Source organism: Saccopteryx bilineata, chromosome 2 (assembly GCF_036850765.1).
Source record: "Saccopteryx bilineata isolate mSacBil1 chromosome 2, mSacBil1_pri_phased_curated, whole genome shotgun sequence".
NCBI lineage: Eukaryota > Metazoa > Chordata > Mammalia > Chiroptera > Emballonuridae > Saccopteryx > Saccopteryx bilineata.
Window position 1 is genome coordinate 346394448 of NC_089491.1, and position 18908 is coordinate 346413355.

Consider the following 18908-nt stretch of genomic DNA (forward strand, 5'->3'; position numbering starts at 1 on the left):
CCAACTTCCTAAAGTAGCTTAAAAATAATGTCATGCTCAAGATAAGTTTAAACTATGGAGACACTCTCTTCTATTAAGCCTTCAAGAAAAAGAAGACTATTACTTTCGATGAAACTTCATTCTATGTTACTTCTGACCCCTGGTTCCACCATTAGATATGTTGACTCATAGAGCCTCCACATCAGTATATTTTAACTTCCTGAGTGATTTGAATGTGCCATGTGGATGAAGAAACCCATAGTAACAATATTTGGAAGCTGTTCAAACAGATGTTGACCACATTCTTCCTCTCTGCAATAGAATTCACCCCTTCCCAAAAATACACATACATGCCTGCAGTGTGAGCACGCATACACACCCACGCGCGTGCACACACACACACACACACACACACACACCAAGTCTCATTCATTTGTATATTTCCAATTTTTCAAATTTTATTCATTCATTTAATTAAGTTGAATTTTGGCCTTGTGCAGGGAGCCACACTCCTGTGTCCAAGAAGCTCCCAGTCTAGGTGTGGGGACGAGGTAAAGGTGCATGGAAGTAGGAATGCCACCTGGGGTGGAGGAGGGGCCAGTGAAATGTGAACAAATGTTTTTATAAAAGAAACAAAAATAATTTTCAGTTTGCTAATAGTTCTCATCTTTCTTCGCCCTACACCCTGGCATTAGACACTGGTTTGGTTCATTCATAGGCAGGAGAAAAATATTTTTAAAAAGTGGACTCATGCCTCACACTTTGGGTAATTGTACATTCTGGACTTCCACATTCTACTGTGACTTTTGTTTGTCATTTAGAAATGGAAGACCTGAATAAATAGAAATAATTCCTATATAAGTCAAGCTTCCAGGAAAGCATGTGACCTTGCCCAGCCCCACCAACCTGTCTTATTACCTATCTAAAAGCAAGATTGACACAACTATGATTATCCTCTAGATGGAAGGGACATTCATGCTTATTTAGCCAATGACCATGCTTTTAGGCAAATCAACTTCTGAGCCGCTCCAGACAAAGAATATCAGCCTTTCAGAAAAGGCACCTTGTAGAGAAGGTGTGTCCACAGCTGCAATCAATGGGAAACAGAGCTGGTATAATGTGACAACCCCCAAGGGGAGACCCCAAACCCCAAATGAAAGGGTTGAGATATTAAATCCAGAAAATATATAGGATGCAATTAAAAAACTAGGATACAATAAAGAGCTCTTAAGAATGGAAACTGTGACAGCAGAAAAACTAAATAAAATCATAGGAAGTAGAGACAGTGGAAAACTGCAATAAAACTAAAGCACAAAATCTAAAATTATATGCACACACATGTGGCTACAAAGGAAATAACATTGAGCTTTATACTAAGGCGCCAACTTGAAAGATGTGTGAAGCTATAGTAGACCGCAAACATGGGGCCATACTGGAGGACAAGAGAGCAGAGAACCATGGATGACTGTCACCCTGGATGAATGTCGGGCTCCCTTTTATTCCTGCTACCCAACAGGGAGAAAAACAGAAAGTAAAATATTTTTCCTAAAATGTAATACTCTCTCTAGTGGTATTTACAGGGTGGGCAAAGGTAGGTTTACATTTGTGAGTAGGCAAGACAGTGTATTCTTGTATTATTCACTTATTATTATTATTATTATTATTATTATTATTATTATTATACTGTTTATTGGTATTACAACTGTAGACCTACTTTTGCTCATCCCTGTATCTATCAGGTTATCATTCTACAAAAACAGTGCAAATGTCTCACTAAACCTAGATTATGAGGACTTTCAGAATGCAATCTGTGTTTGAGGGAGGAATACTATTAGTATAGTTTCAAATAATTCATTGTGAATTATCTTAAGTTTAAAATAGTCTCTATTCTAAGGTTGCTGGTTTGAAACCCTGGGCTTGCCTGGTCAAGGCACATATAGGAGTTAATGCTTCCTGCTCCTCCCCCTTTCTCTCTCTCTCTCTCTCTCTCTCTCTCTCTCTCTCTCTCTGAAATGAATAAATAAAATATTTAAAACAAGTAAAAATAAATAAAATAGTCTCTATTAAGAACTCACTTTGGACCAAGTATTATGCTAGGTCTCAAGGTTTAAACAGGTAGAAGGAGGCAAAACCACTACTGAATATGTAAAATTAAGAATATCCCTCTAGAATTCTGGAATGTACCCTGAGAAGCTCTGATATATATTCTGGAATGAGCTGTAATCCATCCATCAGACAGGCACTTTCAGAAAGAACCTTTATCAGCCAAGTGCCAGCTCTGTCCTTGGTGCTGAAAATGTTGAAAGATCAGCTCAGGTTACAAAAGGCTAAGAAGCTATCACAGCACCCATCGCTCTGCCTGATTTCTTTCTTTTTAAACACATACACACACACATAACATAAAATGTACCATCTTAACCATTTCTAAGTGTACAGTTCAGTTGTATTACATATATGAACATTGTTATGCCATTCAGAACTTTTTCATCTTGCAAAACTGAAACAGGCAACCCCTCAAACTGCCAGGAGATAGTGAAACATTTAAATTCATAGAAACGAAAAGTAGAAGGGTGGTTGCCAGTGGCCGAGGGGAAGGAGGAGGCAGGAGGTGCTGCCTGACTTCTTAAATCTCCATCTTCCTTTGACTTCTGTTCTGAGTGTGCTGGCCACCTGTCACGACCTCTAAGTAGAGAGGTAGCCCTGCTTCTGAAAGTGCTGTATCCTACCTGACTGCAAAGACCCAGCTCCCCCCTGCACCCAGGTTCTGCTAGGTGGGTGTACCGGTTCCCTGCTCTTCTCTGTCCTTTCTGCTTCCTGCCCACTTGTAATCGTCCTGTCAAACTTACTTACCTGCTACTTTTCAGAGGCCTGAAAGCACACTACCTCTTGGTACTTATTATCCACTTCTGGCCTCTCTTGTACCAAGGTGCAATAGATCTCATCTATTTTTTTTTCTGAAGTTAGAAGCAGGGAGGCAGTCAGACTCCCGCATGCACCTGACTGGGATCCACCCGGCATGCCCACCAGGGGACGATGCTTTGCCCATCTGGGCCATTGCTCTGTTGCAGCCGGAACCATTCTAGTGCCTGAGGCGGAGTCTATGGGGCCATCCTCAGCACCCAGGCCAACTTTTGCTCCAGTGGAACCTTGGCTGCAAGAGGAGAAGAGAGAGACAGAGAGGAAGGAGAGGGGGAAGGGTGGAGAAGCAGATGAGTGCTTCTCCTGTGTGCCCTGATTGGGAATCAAACCCAGGACTTCCACACACCAGGCCAATGCTCTACCACTGAGCCAACTGGCCAGGGTGACCTCATCTCTTTACAGCATCCTCTTTATGACTGCATAACACACATCCATCCCCACCAAAAATATTAAATGGGCCCTGGCTCTGATTGCAGCAGAGCGACGCCCCAAGATGGGCAGAGCATCACCCCCTGGTGGGTGTGCCAGGTGGATCCCGGCCGGCGCATGCGGGAGTCTGTCTGACTGCTTCCCCGTTTCCAACTTAAGAGAAATACAAAAAAGAAACAAACAAACAAAAATATTAAGTGAATAGATATAGCTACACTGTTTTTGAAAAAAAAATGTTTTAAACCCCACCTTTATATTCTGGGAAATAGGAAACAGTGACAGAATTTAAACCAAAAACAGTCTCAACAACGTCACGGCCCCTCTCTAACATGTGGGAACCTCAGTCTCCGGCACATTGCTATCCAGACATCACGCAAATGTTCTGTACATTGTTACTAAGAATCATGCACAACCTTAAATGCTCTCTATACAATTCTAAACAACAGCTTTAATGCAGAACCTCACCTGCTAGAAGCATCTCTGTGTGACACTGGATTTCTGATGTTTTGATGTGAGACATATTCCATCAGCCTGATACACGGCCACCTCCAGTGAGCCCAGGTCACTAACACAGAATTAAGCATGTTGCTAAACCACTTTACAGCCCCTTGCGAAGCACAGAAGGGCTGTTTGGCGATTACCCTCAGGAAGGTAGATAATCAGCACACTTCTGATTCCCTTATTATCAAGAACTATAATATCATGCACTGTGATAAACATCCCTAACAAAGACATTGATTTTTACAAGACTTCCCGAGAAGAAAACGTGTATATTTGATATGAGATACCTATAGGTGGGCCCCTTCATTTTCCTTTGTGTCTTCAATTTGCTGGGACCTGCTTCTTGTGTGGTGCTGGCTTTCACCTGTCAAGCTAAGGCTTTGATTTCTGAGTTATGAGGTGGGGGGTGGGGGGATTATTGCCCATAGACATCACTACAAATCCAAGGGATGTCTTACAAAAGAAAAGAAATCTTTTTGTTTGTTTGTTTTGGGATGCTTTGTAGTTAACAGACTATTTTTAACCCCAATCTTTCTATTTCTCTTCCTGTTTTCCCCTCTCATCCTGTTTAATTGCTGGTTAGACAAGTAAGAAGGCACCTGGTCAGCACCAGATTTGCCTGAGGAAGTTTCTAGGGTTCTCATCTTGCTCTATTATCTCTCCTCGTTTGCCACTGAGGTCGCTGGGCTGACTATTCTTTTCTGTCTCGAACTATCTCATGCAATCACTCTTGCCCAGAATGCCTGTGACTGGGCTATATATAAGCACTCTTTTTGGATGCCCAAGGACAATTTTCTGAATATATTCATAGGCCGTGTGGTGACACCAAGGAGTATGTTGGACAGTTTGGCGGCATGTTTGACTCTAAAATTTATAAGGTATTTTTCATGCCCCATATGCTCGAAGAACGGTTTCACTGTCACTGGCAACAGAGATATGAAAGTGGCCCATGGCAAACTTGTCCTGATAAGAAGAAAAAAAGCTTGACCTGTGGTGGTGCAGTACATAAAGTGTCAACCTAGAATGCTGAGGTCGCTGGTTCAAAACCCTGTGCTTGCCTAGTCAAGGCAAATATGGGAGTCTGTCTCCAGGGTCTGTGTTTTAACCACTGGGCAAAGCTCCCTCTCTAAAAACCTCGACATTCAATGAGGTGGCAAGTTTATCTCTCTACACCTGGCAAGTGGTGGGTGTTCCTTAGAGTTCATTTCCTCCTTAAAAACATAGTCACAGGCCCTGGCCGGTTGGCTCAGTGGTAGAGTGTTGGCCTGGCGTGCGGAAGTCCCGGGTTTGACTCCCGGCCAGGGCACACAGGAGAGGCGCCCATCTGCCTCTCCACCCCTCCCCCTCCTTCCTCTCTGTCTCTCTCTTCCCCTCCGCAGCCAAAGCTCCATTGGAGCAAAGATGGCCCGGGCGCTGGGGATGGCTCCTTGGCCTCTGCCCCAGGCGCTAGAGTGGCTCTGGTTGCAACAGAGTGACGCCCTGGAGGGGCAGAGCATCGCCCCCTGGTGGGCGTGCCGGGTGGATCCCGGTCGGGCACTTGCGGGAGTCTGTCTGACTGTCTCTCCCAGTTTCCAGCTTCAGAAAAATACAAAAAAAAAAAACACAAAACAAAAAAAACCAAAAAACCATAGTCACAGTAATAACAATATAAGGATAGTATTTTTTTGTATCATTCAATATACCTTTAAAAGATAGTTTCTGTGGTGTAAGAAATGCTAAGAGGTGACTTCTGCAAAAGATGAGAAAAAAAGCACATAAGAAATCAAAATGAGCAGGAAGAGGGGAGAGGAGGCGTCATCATTAAGGGCAGCTTCAATCTTTTAAAACTAAGCCTCAAACAGAGAACTCAGTGAAACATGGAAGCCTGCTAATCCCTTGTTCTAAACCAGGGGTCTCAAACTCAACTCAGCATGTGGGCCGCAGAGCAAGATCACAGCCGTTCGGCGGGCCGCACTAGGTCTACAAAAGGCAACTGTTACGCAACACTTTTCTCACTGCAGTTGAAAACAAAAAAAAATCAGTACAACAAGCACAATCGTACATGCAGTTTACTCAGTGTCACAAAACGACCAGAAACTGTAGTTCGCATCACAACTGCTGTTAACTAAGCTAATATCTAGCTAGGATGTTAGAGAAATGAAAAATACAAGTAGGCCTCTAGGCTTACTTAATTTTATCCAAAATATTTTGAACTTCGTGGATTAGTCTGCGGGCCGTACAAAATTGTTCGGCGGCCCGCGGGCCACGAGTTTGAGACCCCTGTTCTAAACATTAGATCCTGCCTGCTCTCTCACTTATCATGTGACAACCATTCATCTAAGCACTTTCTTTAATTTAATTTATTTATTTATTTTGAGGTGAGGGACAGACAGACAGGGAGAGAGATGAAAAGCATCAACTCATAGTTGCAGCACCTTAGTTGTTCACTGATTGCTTTCTCATATGTGCCTTGACCAGGGGGTTTCAGACAAGCCAGTGACCCCTTGCTCAAGCTAGCGACCTTGGGCTTCAAGGCAGTGTCCATGGGTCATGTCTATGATCCCATGCTCAAAGCGACCCGGCACTCAAGCTAGATAACCCTTTGCTCAAGCTGGTGACCTCAGGGATTTGAACCTGGGTCCTCAGCATCCCAGGCCAACACTATCCACTGCGCCACCACCTGGTCAGGCTAGTCTAAGCACTTTATAGATAAGCTTATTTATTTACCTGACAGTGCTGTGAAATAAATTATTATCATCCTTTAAACAAAAACCTTCAAAGTACAAAATTTTTCTGAAAGAAAGGGTTTATTGGGCCATATCCTTGCCAGAAAAAGGACCAGGTCCTGGGGCATGCAATTTAAACCACCAGCAACAGGGTTGAATGGAAAAGACAAACAAGTCCTTCATCCAGGCATGAATGGGGGCTTCCTTATGCAGTAGGTTGGGAGAAGAAAGATGCACATTATGTTGAAAGACTTCACGTTGGCTGTGGATAAAGGGGACTGGAGAAGGTGAAGCAGGGCTCGTCCTGGGATAGGTGCGTGGTTGGTAAGGAGGAAGTGTTTGCTGCTCCTGGGTTGGTTGTGGCAACCGTTGGGCACGTTCATGTGTAAGCAAGATGCAGTGGCCTCTGGCGGGTGGTTGCTATTCTCTCTAGACAATTAGGGAAACAGACGTCTGGAAGTTAACCCAGGATCGCAGCACACATTCAGGAATGTGAGCAGTCTCTTGTTGGTTTTGACCCTTATCTACTGAACAGTTATCCTTCCTTGCCTCTTCCTCCTACCCTCTGGCCTGCTGTCACTGAATTTAAGATACCTCAGAATTTTTCTTTGCCAATCCCCATTTTATAGGTAAAGAAACAGGGTGAGCAAAATGCCCAAGATCCCATAGGTAGTCAGTGATGTGGTTCAGATTTAAATCCAAGCTCCATAACCTCTGTATTATGGTCTTAAGAATACCATCAGTCTTATCAAAGTTAGTTCCCTTGTTGAAATCTCACATCATATGAAAAAGGGAATTGTAGAGGCAGAGATGATGCTTTTTCATTTGACAGATACTTTTGACACTGAAAGAATTTTTACTCTGGATTGTACACACTAAGCAAGTGTTACCTGGTCAAGGTCAAGTTATATATGGAAAACTTCTTATTACTGAGCCATGCCAGATACATGAGTTAGGAATTATTTTCAAATCTTATTAAACACTCCTTCTATACCCTTTCAAAATTCTCCCCACCATGACTAAAGCAGAATTAATAAAGCTCCTTCTATTTCAAAATAAAGTATCCTCTAACATTGTTTATTGCTACCTTCTCATGGATCAAAGGTAGGACACCTCTTGTGGTGACTTTTCACTCTTTCCCCAAATACAGCGGTTCTCAACCTGTGGGTCGCGACCCCAGCGGGGTCGCCTAAAGCCATCGGAAAATACATAATGCCTATCAGGTATTTACATTCCGAATCATAACTGTAGCAAAATTACAGTTATGAAGTAGCCACCAAAATTATTTTTTGGTTTGGGGTCACCGCAACATGAGGAACTGTATTGCGGGGTCACGGCATTAGAAAGGTTGAGAACCACTGCCCAAATGTATCCCAGTTTGAAGCGCCCAAGAGCATATATGTTCTTGTCACATGCCATCAGGAGAATCTCACTTCTTCCTAGGACATGGGTGAAATATCTGGTGACCACCGCCCTGCGGAAGCAGGAATCACCGGTAAATACCTTTAGCATTAAGGGATGCCAGTAAGGACAGCCTCAGAGGCAACATCGCCCTTCGGTGTCATCACATCTCTCCGGAAAGGAAAGGGGTAACACGGTGCACATCATCTCTGAAGGCATGAATTGTGGGGTTTGGTTCTCTCCCTATAAATACTCACCTTGTGCAAACTCCTCTGCAATCTACGCTGTCAATAAGTTTTATAAATGCTGTATACAAGTCCTTAATTCACCACTGCCTGCTTGAAGCTTATTTATTTTTTGAAAAAGAGAAGCTGGAGAAGTCATTTGAAAATTCATGGGTAGCTCCCTCTCCAAGGTTGTGCCGTGCTCTGGGAACAGCTATAAAAACCTCAGAGAGACAGCAGGCTGCCCCCTCTCTTCATAACAAACAGCTTTGCTTGCTGGTTGTCTGAATAGCCTATTAGCTGATCAAGTCAACAATTATCTTTCTATTCAGATGGCAATAATGTGTTGAAGCAGGCCAGCCCCCCCCCCCCACCTTATTCATACTCACAGCCAGCTTTGTAACTATTTTCCTCCTATCACCTTCCACACACACCTTCACCTCTGAGTTCAGGAAATCCTAACACTTTAAATCTCCAAGCAATAAATATCTTCCAAGAGTTAAGCTAAAGTCCGTCATGTCACCTTCCTAAATTAATGATAGCTCTTTTGCTCGATCTCCAGAGCAAGGTTCAGCAAACTTTTTCTGTGCAGGGACAGACTGTAAATATCCCAGACTCAGAGGGCCATGTGGTCCCTGTCGGAATGACTGAGCCCTGCCCTTGTACTAGCAAAGCAGCCACGTCCAGCGTGTGTCAAAGAATGGGTGTGGCTTGTTTCAAGAAAACTTTATTTCTAGACACTAAAATTTGAATTTTGTATAAATTTCACATTACAACATCATATTCCTTTTTTTTTTAATCTTTCCTTCAACCATTTGAAAAGCCAGAAACTGTCCTTAGTGCACAGGACATACAGAAAAGCAGGCTCCAGGCTGCATGTGGGCACAGGCCAAATTGGCCAACCCCTTCTCTAGACGGTGACTGGGTGTCTCAAAGAGGGTATCTCACCCTCAGCACAATGGACACCTCGGGCCTGACTGTTGCTTGTTGTGAAGCGTAGTACTCCTCTTCCCCAGTTGTGACAGCTAGAATGTCCCCATACATTGACAAATCTCCCTTGGGGACAAACCTGACCCAAATGAGAAACCCTAGTACCCCACATAAACCAGGAGCTGCCCGGTACTGGGAGGCTTCCGGCTTTGGCCTGAGAGAGAGCCGTGGGATTCTCACGCTCCTGACACAGAAGACACACTTCTTCCCAGGGAGTGACCACAGAGGGAATCCTAGACCTTGGGCAAGCGGTCGTGGAACCTGGACAGAGGGTATAGATCTTTTTTTAGGTTCGTATTACAATATATAAAATAGATACAATGTATCACCGACACTGACAGTATTACAACTTATAAAATGGACACAATGTATCATCAACACTGACATTTCTCTGTGATGCTCAAAATAACCCTACAAGAGTATGTGAAGCTGCCGAGGGCAGGACAGTGGGTTCTTCTGCCTCCATTCCCGTTTCCTTCCCAGCATGGACCCCTTTCTATGGAAGACAACTAGTGCAAGATGTCCCAAATTCAGGGGGTGGAGTGGGGAATCCAGGGTTTCAAGGAGGTTGACGTCGGGGAAGGAACGTGTCTATATGGCCAGAGGCAGTGAGGAGGAAGCAGGCTGGGATTTACATGCTTCACTCACCAAAGCCGACAGCCCCTTCTCCCACAAGGGCAGAAATGTTCAAACATTCTGCACGAACTTCCTCTTAAGCGTGAAACAAAGCACTTGGATTTGAGGGAGAGGGCTCATGGTGTGCATTTCTCAAAGCATTCAAGCTAGGTGATTATGGGACTGTTGTCTCTGGACGCTCCCAGAAGTCTTTTGCAAAAGTACAGAAAGAAGTACAGTGATGTAGTTAATGCCCACTGAGTGCTCAACGCACCACGTGTCGGTCGCCTGAGTTACATTTCTAGAAGTTAAACAACCGAGGATCTGCAGGAGTTGCCTTCTTTCTCTAAAAAAGGAAAAGGAAGGGGAAGGGAAACAACTATTGCTTTTTTCCTAAGCTCATCATGACATGACGCCAGCGCTTTTTAAGCAGGAGGTCTGTAGCTCCCTCGGTGGGCACAGATGCCACATCCCAGATCTGCATGTTTCCAAAAGGCTCTCCGCTCCTTTTATGATCGTCGGAAAGGTGGGATTTCCCCGGCGCTGCGACAATTCACAATTAAGAGACGTTTTTGCGGAGGGCTTTATTTTCTTAAGGCAGTGTTTCTTGATATAAATTCTGACAAGGCTGAAAATTTATTTCCCTTTCCTTACATTCATTACTCCGGGCCAGCCCACCCATGTGCGCCTGCAAACCTTATTTCCTGCTGCCACCTGGTGGACGCCACGTGGGAGTTGTACGGAGGCTCTGGCATTCCTAGGAGCGGGCGCCAGCTCTTCTTCAGTCCTAGAATCCCACGCGGTGATCAAAGAGCAGGCCTTTCTATTAAACTCCCTGGCGGTGAAACTGCCAAGTCTTGGCTCCTTGCCCCTGGGACAGTGCGGAATGTGACATTTCAGACGCCCACAGCATTTTTCTCTCCTTTTATCATTAGGCTCCTGTGGCTCTCGGACCTGGCCTGTAATTCCTTCCCCCAAAGATTCTTTAAAGACACTATTTGTTCTTCCTTTGCGCTTTCTTTCTCGTTTTACTTTCTTTTCCTTTCTGAGGTGCGCTAGCATGGGGACAGGTGTTTTCATTGTAAGGAAGATTGCTTCCAAATGACATCATTTGCTTAATTCGGCTCAGCACAGTCACCGTCTAGAGTGACAGGCCATTTCATACCAGTCGTCCACGAGGAGAGGCTTTGCAAAAAATGCTTTTATTATGATCGTAAATGATTGACCCTTGCTTAGAGGAGGGACGTATGGAGAGATGACATTGTTTTATTTAATAAAAGTTTTATTCCGGGTGATTTGTCTGGTTGTTGTTGTTTGTTTTGGGGGGATTTTTTCCTATCAAATGTAATGGGAAAACAAGCCAGGGCTGATGTTAAGTGCTCCAAATGATCCCTCGAGCTTTTCATCCCGTAATAAGTCTCAATTGTGCAGCTTTATGTGTCACCTGTGACAGTCACTTAGTCAGTCAATTTCAGGCTGGCAATAAAACTTTGAGTAATAGGAGAGCAATATGGATGCTCCGTACTCTCTGTGAGGAGATACATCTATAAATTAAAGTTCCCAGGTACAGACTCAATTTCTGTTAAACAGTGTCTGAGTAGCACAGGATTATGGCCTGCATATATGAAAAACTAATTAAAGCGGTTGGAAACGGCCTCTTTCTCTCTGGAACATTTATAGGAATACCTGGAGATCGGAAAACTCCGTGCCACTCAGATGTGTTCCTAACGGCTGTTGCGTAAAGTAAAGAACGTGGTTATGAGGAAACTGGTGATTCTTCCAGCTTGAGCTCCAAATGTGCATTTTCCTATGTTTATAAGGATCGAGTTTGGGTTATTCACCATCTGTGCTTTCCAAAGTAGCTTTTTTTTTATTAGTGGTATTATTATTCTTGCATATTAAAATGTCTTATAAAAATATTTTTATTGAAAATATATAATTTTTACTAATTGACTAATCCGTGCACCCTGAGCACCGCGTCTGAAGTCATTTTAAAGAAAACACCGTGCCTTCCCAGTGCTCCGAATGAAAAGATTGGCAGGCGGTGCTGCGACTTCTTGCCTTGTAATAAAATGTCCATTTTATTACATTTCCTAATGGTAAAATTTTCGATCGCCGTTTTAAGCACAGATATAATTTGTTTCCTTAGGATTTCACTAAGATTAAACATCTGCTCTTGTTTTTGAATATATATATATTTAGATAGAATAATGTGTATGTGTACTGTGCCTGGTCTTTGTTTACCCGGAAAGGTGGAGGACAGTCGGCGTGTCCTGCATGCGTGTCCTCTGCGTGTGCGTGTCCTGGGGAATCGAGCATGACAGGTGGTGAGGGCAGAGGCGAAAGGGAAGTGCGACCGATCCTGGAGCCCGGCAAAGCAGATGCAGGCAGACAGCTGCGTGTGCGGTGAGGCGGGGAGAGCGGGAGCGTGTGCTCTAGGTGTGACCAGGTATTAAGGGGTGACCTTCCTGCGCAGCCACATGGAGGACAGAGCACCTTTTGGGTCACTGTAGCAAGTGTTGGATGCACTAGACTGGTGAAGGAGAGGAGCAAGCAGGAGGGGTGACCTGACGTTCATTTCTTAAAAATCCTACCGGAAATTTCTGCTTATACTCAGGCAGTGGGTTTTTTCTCTTGCTGTTGTTTGGTTTTGCTTTTTTGCTTCTAACTCAAATGAAACTTAACTCCCGCCCACTAAGGTTGGGAGGAGACATAAGAGCGGTCACTGTGGGATGTGGCGTCTGCAGGAAGGGTGCAGGGAGGAGACTCACGTGGTCTAAGAGAGTGGAAGGCTCTCCTGCACTCCTCAGTGCCTGCCTGTCACCCCTCCAACTCTGTATGGAGAGGGAGAGTTCAGGGTCACAATGTAGTTGGGAAGCTGCTCAGAAAGGTGTCCTATCGATTGGCTCCATGGAGGATGAGTTGGGGAACGAGGACGGAGATAAGAGCAATGGGAAAGAACAGGAGATGACTCAGGAGACACTTTGGAGGTAGAATTGGCAGAACGTGGCATCTGGTTTTCTGTGGGCAGAGAAGTCATGGCTCAGAATAGAGCCTGAAGCTTCTGAACATAGGGTTGCACCATGAAGAATGATATCCTTCAGGTGAAGACAACAGAGGAGCCAGCCTCGGGTGAGGGCGATGACTTTGGTTTCACACTTGCTCTTTCCAGCTGCGGGTAGGAAATCTGAGGAGGTGCTTCTGTCTTGCTGGCCTTTGCACACTCGGCTCTGGAACTTTGGTTCGAGGTCTGCGCTGGAGACATGGATGGTGGGCATTGAGGGGAGGACAGTAGAGATCCCACAGGGAAGCAGTGTCCACAGAGGAGAGCAGGGTAGCATCAGGGGAGCCCTAGGGAACACAAATATTAGGAGATGTCCGGAGACAGTTGAAACAATGAACGGACCAACAGCAAAGTGGAAGAAAGAGCGCTTAGGTGGCTTCCAACCTATTCCCACTCACCGCAACCTAAATCAGGAGCCAGGCACAATTTCTTGACACGGTTCTTGTGACCTCAGTGTGAAACCTCTGATCCGGCTATATCAGTAACACGAATGAGTGTCATGTCTACCCTTCACAAAGTTCAAAACAAGCCAGGCTTCTGATACATGATCAGGGAGTTGCGTAGACTCCACAACCATGTTTCCGAAACTTCTGTCATTTCCAGGAGATCCCGAGGTTCTTATTAAAAGGGTAGATTTCCAAGCCCAGGACTGAGCAAACCCAAATAGCTGGGATTATGGCTCAGAAAGCTGCATGTTTAGCAAGCCCTGTGGGTTCTGTTAGTGCACAATAAAGTTTGTGAGCTGACACTCATGCAACCTGCAAAAAGAGCGCCCCCTGGGGGAAATAATCTGAAGGGGAGGAATGCATTCTACTTCCAGGGAATAATCCTTCACAGAATTGCGATGTTTTGTGGAAATGACTCAGGTGTAGTTGGTCACCTCCCAAATTACTTCTGTGAACACTTTCACCCTTCCTGCGCCGAGTTTTCTGACTAATACACAATGGAATGCCTTATAGTTTCTCAGGCAAGATGCTCCTCCCCCCCCCCCAAATCTACTTCAAATAAAGACATATTCAAGTTTAGTTTTAAGAGGAAAAGTCATGAAACAGTTTAACGTTTTTCATAGAGGAAGGGAAGTTGCGTTCAAATATTTTTTTCTATCAAGTGCATTTCTGTGTGTCTGTGTCATTCTCTCGAGTATAGAAATCGACCCTTTCTCTCCTGCATAAAAGTATCCATGTCCAAATTCACTCTCACATGTAAACTTTGAAAATGACTGCTTGGTTCTCATCAGCAGAGAAAATTAGTGTATGTCCTGTGGTGTGATTCTAACACTGTCTCTGTACTTGTCATGATCTTATAGGGCAGCGATTCTCAACCTGTGGGTCGCGACCCCGGTGGAGGTCGAATGACTGAAACACAGGGGTCACCTAAAGCCAATAAAGCCAAGATGGCTTTAGGCGACCCCTGTGTTTTGGTCTTTCGACCCCTGCCGGGGTCGCAACCCACAGGTTGAGAACCTCTGTTATAGGGGGTCCATGGGTTACGACAGTCTCAGCATACAATGTTTTGAGTTTACAATGCTCACTCCCATAAAAACTTTAAAAAATTGAGACGTGAGGATTTCGACTTACACCATTAGCACTGTACTTACGGACTACGTGGGCGAACTAGTTTGGCTGCGTGTAGCAGAAGAATACGCAGTAATGTGGCCCTTGAGTGAGGGAGCTGGTGTCCCCCAGTACACTCGCCTACACCATTTTGGACTGTTAAAAACACAGATGTTCCGTGTGTGTTAGGCTAGGGTGTGTTTCAACTTAGCCCAAAATTCAGGTTATGTCACTGTCGCAGGAGCAGAACTGTCATAACCCGAGGACCCCCTGTATGGGGGTGCTGCCTGCGAGACATAGATCCTGGCTGAACAGCACCGACTACACCATTATTATGATATGAAAATAGACCATGAATATGGAAGTATTTATCTCCACCTGGTGCTGATAACTTGGCATCAGACTGTTAGAAATTAATTAATTTGGATCTGAAAGGCATTTCGATCTTTAGGAGTCCCTTATTAAAATAGTAATAATAAAAAACCAGGGGTGAATAGTCATTAACCCTTTATCAGCCACCACACAATGAAGGTTTAGTTGATGAATCTCCACTAACCGGACCAGTAAAGGTGACACTAGAGACGCAACGTGGGGACCGGGGTTACAGGAGACAAAAGGGGCACCCTGAATCAAAGTTACCTTCTTGCATTCCTGAAGTTTCTCACATGGATGATTCTTCCCCATTTCTGCAAGAGCCCTTGCGGGGAAGGTGAGCAAAACTCTGCAGGACTTTTCCTCATTAGGCATTGGAACGCAAACCTTACCCAAAGAGTAAAAGAGCTTCCCTCCTGGAAAAGATTAAAATCTTAATGTCGCTTGATTATGGGATGGATCTGGCCCAGTGCCAGACCTTTCTTTAATATAAAGCAACTAGGAGGTATCCATGCTGGAGAATACCTTCTCCCAGCCAAACCCAGTCTCCAGGAAACGGGCACAGGGTTGTTGTTAAGTGTGATAAATGTCATTGGGAAGGACTTCAACTCGTGGGAAAACTGAACCCTTCCCACCTGGTCTAACCCGGTGTTCGTCCAGCATCGCATGTTTCCCGACAACTTCATGACGATAGGCTGTCAGGAAGCTGAACCATCCAAGCCCATTTTTGAACAGCTGGCCTCTTTCCAGTGAGCTTTCCACCTCAGGGCCACCCATCTCCTCTCCTTGTGTCTCGTGGAACCAGAAAATGTAGTTAAACTGAGCTCGGTGTCATTTGAGGAGAAAAGAAAAATCCATTATTTTGACAAGGCATATCGGAGACTTTGGAATAAAGAATTAATAATAATGTCTTCTGTATTTTATCATATGAGATCATTTTTAGGCTACTCTTTCTAAATTATTACAGAAGTATGATGTGAGCTCACCACCTCCCTGATGTAATATAGCAAGGCTTAGTGTAGTCAAGTAGCAACTCCGTCTCCATGCAGAGATTGTGCCTTGGAAGCCTTCTTTGGCTGTTAGACTACATGATCTACAGCCCCCAAAATGGGTGGACCTCACGTGGTGCGTCTCATGCATTCACTCCTTGAGCACCTACTATGTGCCACACGAGGCCAAGGCACTGGAAACCCAGCAAAAGACAGGGTCTGTGCACCCAGCATCGCAGTCTGAAAACAGCAACAGAGAATCGCAATTAAGGCATGGGATCATGGCCCTAACATGTTCTTTGTGTCCTTAAAATCTGAATCCTGGTTTAGGCCCGGATGCACTATTTTTATGTGAAGAATTATGTTCACTAAGCCGCTGAATGGGATCTGATTTCAGGCCTTCTCCTGCCTGTTCCCTCCTTCCCAAGTGTTTATGAGTCATTAGGAAACTCCAGCATGTTATGCATAAATCTAAACCAACTGTCTCACGGCCTATACAGAGAAGTCTGTTATTTTCTATTATTATTCATAAATACAGGCATGAAGAAAATGTTTTGCCTTTCCACGGGCCTTGGTGGTATTTCACAGCTCTGCTTCCCATCCTTACAACAACCCTGTGACAAAGGGTCTGTGTGTCTCATTTACAAATAAAGAAGCAGGTTTTAAAAGCTGACACACACGTGCTCATCTCCCTCTTTGCATGGGGGGTCTCTACTGTTCCCGCCCCTGGAGACATGGGACCACGCGGCTTTCAGTACCTAGGAAGAGGGTGCGGGAATCTTCTTTCCTATCTGAAAGGAGGTCACACAGAGCAAACTGTGGTTTGTGTGACATAACTGTGTGGGTCCTATCCATCCACTACTCCACCACATAGCGCAGGTTGCCATTCTCACAGCTGCCGTTCTGCAGCCACGGGAGACTTTTTCCCATGTTGTAGGCACCTGATGGATAGAAAACCTGTTTTTCCCGTGGAGGTGGGGCTCCAGGGTTTTGTGGGCTATCACTACACAAGGGCCGCCTCACGTCACACTGCCCTTTGTCTGCACAGCGGTTGCTTGAGGCTGAGTGCACCCCCCCCCCCCGTGACAGTGCTGCTGCCACCATTCTGCATGACTCCAAGGCCGATGATAAAAATGAGAACTCACTGGTGTTGGACCATGACTTGCAGTTTTGTGGAGTGCAGAGGGTAAGAGGGAGCAGAACCCAACGGGAGACCCGGTGGAGACTGAGTGACTTTGGGACTATCTGGGGGCTATTTTACCAGTGGGAGTAAAATGGTCAGTTGCACATTTTAGGCAGACATCTCTGTTGGCTTTGTAAAGGCTGAATTTATGGTAAACAACACTGGAGTTTCCACAGCATCCCAGTGCCAGGGGATGGCCTGGGCCCAGGCAGCAGGAGGGACAGTGGGGAGGGACAGTGAGGAGGGACAGTGAGGAGGGGCAGTGAGGAGGGTCATGGTGAGGAGGGTGTGGTGGAATACTAGGGAGTGTGGTTATCAGGCCTTGGAGGTTGATTGGATGACCAGGAATGACTCCCATGCTTCTGACTTCAGTGGCAAAGTGAGAACAGCTCTGATGTAGAGTATCTTGCAGAGTTAATTTGGGGAACAGCAACAACAACAACAACAAAATATACATTCACTGTCAGTCATAGAGTTGAAGGAAAGTACTTGTAGGTCAATGGTAAGCTATCCCGTAAGAAACGCGTACCTTAATCAAGTCATAGTAGGATCTAACTATATGCATAGATTTAGGAATTATTGACCAATGGTTATTCATAAAAGCACGCAAAATGCCTCAGGAAAAGTAAGAAAAGCAGGAAATTTATCCTTGGGACAGACACACAAGGGTTTGAAAGCTGGACACTCCCCAGAGTTACCCCCTACACACACGGCCTCTTGTATGCACTACACTACTTAGCAAACATGTTTAATTTTAACTGGAGTGTTCTGGATGTAATAAGTTTGTTCTGCAACCTCCAGATGCAGCAACATTTTATTTTTGCAACACAGATGTCTCTCCCTCCAGCCCTCTACTCACCGGGGTGTGAGAGCTTCAGGCTTGCTCTTCCCTCGTTCTTTGGGGTCAGTCACCTGGAAACCTCTGGGGTTTCCCTGAAATAGAAATTTGAGCAGAGAATAAGAAGCCCACGTGTTTCCATTGCACACCTAGTTATCCATTTCTCCACTTTGCATTATTAAGTTATAGACTGGGGATGACTAATACACATTAGACATACCTCCTAGCCCCAGTGAGGAAAGTCAGAGGGGATGTCGGGACAGAAGGTGGAGCCCCCGCAGTGCTTGCCAAGGAAACTTAGCCCTGTGCCTGACCTTCAAGTTTTCGAGTACGGGCAACTGCTTCAAGCATTCCAAATGAAATCAAGTTCCCTCTAAGCACCCCTACGTTTCAAGCCACCAATGACAGTTTCGACATACGCATTTCCGTGACTAATTTGGAACCAGTCGGTGCTGTCATTCCCCGTGGTCTGGCTATTGACCAGCCAGCGGCAGTGCAGGAAGCGCCGTGCGTCCTGTTCTTCCTGTCCGTGGGACTCTCCCTGTCTTATTCCATTGTAATTGTTGCCCTCTCCCATGAGTTTGTAACAGTCCCTCTCTGGCTGTAACAATAGGAAAGGCTCTCTGGAGAGGATGAAATTCTGCAGAGAGAGCAGCTGACTCAAGAGCAGAATTATTTTAAACTGATTTTAGAGGGAGAAAAAGGGGGAGAGAGAGAGACATGCACTTGTTCCACTTATTTGTGCATCTGTTGGTTGATTCCCGCTTGCACCCTGACCGGGAATCAAACCTGCAGTGTTGGCATACAGGACAGTGCTCTGACTTAACCAGCCAGGCCCAAGAACAGCGTTTTCACTCACAGCCCTTCCTTTTGAGCTTAGCTTGCCCTCCAGAACGAGGCTTAGAGCTGAACAAAGCAACTTTTGCCTCTCCTGGAAGTACAACATGGTTTAATTACGGGACTAACTTCTTCCTACCCCTAAGGACACCTCTACAAATAGACTCCAATCTGCATGCAAATGAAGCCATCTAGTTCATTGTTGTAAATAGTAAGCCCAGCCCCTGACGGCACAAAACTCCATGCACAACTCAAAGAGTGCTCCAATTTCTCACCTTCCAGTCGCTAAAAAATTTCAGGGTAATTAGT

The 18908-nt window shown here is 45.1% G+C and overlaps 1 protein-coding gene across 1 annotated transcript in view; it reads left to right on the top strand.

The window, feature by feature from the left end:
• Window positions 1-18908, top strand: part of CNTNAP2 (contactin associated protein 2) — a 1332419-nt gene that overhangs the window by 1157400 nt on the left and 156111 nt on the right. The gene's annotated exons all lie outside the window — the stretch shown is intronic.